We start from the raw sequence: 321 nt of genomic DNA on the forward strand, positions 1-321 counted from the left end.
TCTTCAAGCCTGCAAGAGAGCTAGTCCCCCAAACTGCTGTGCTAAATCCTATGAGTCTCTGTCGCCCATAGGATAATTCAGAGAACAAGTCACAGTGTAAACCTAAACAACAACGTGAATAGTGGACAACCAAATGCAGGAGGCAAAGGGGGTGCTACTTAAAAGGCCCCGGCATGAGATGAGGCAGCTAAACTGTGACTGTGACAATGGGGACGGATGGACCACTTTCCCTGGAATTCAACCATCTCCTCCTGAGGCATTAGTGGCTGTAGTGGATGCTTGCAAATAGAGGGTGGCCTTAACCTCACCATACACAGTCCC

The sequence above is a fragment of the Pteropus vampyrus genome, unplaced genomic scaffold, assembly GCF_000151845.1.
Source record: "Pteropus vampyrus isolate Shadow unplaced genomic scaffold, Pvam_2.0 Scaffold431, whole genome shotgun sequence".
NCBI classification, from domain to species: domain Eukaryota; kingdom Metazoa; phylum Chordata; class Mammalia; order Chiroptera; family Pteropodidae; genus Pteropus; species Pteropus vampyrus.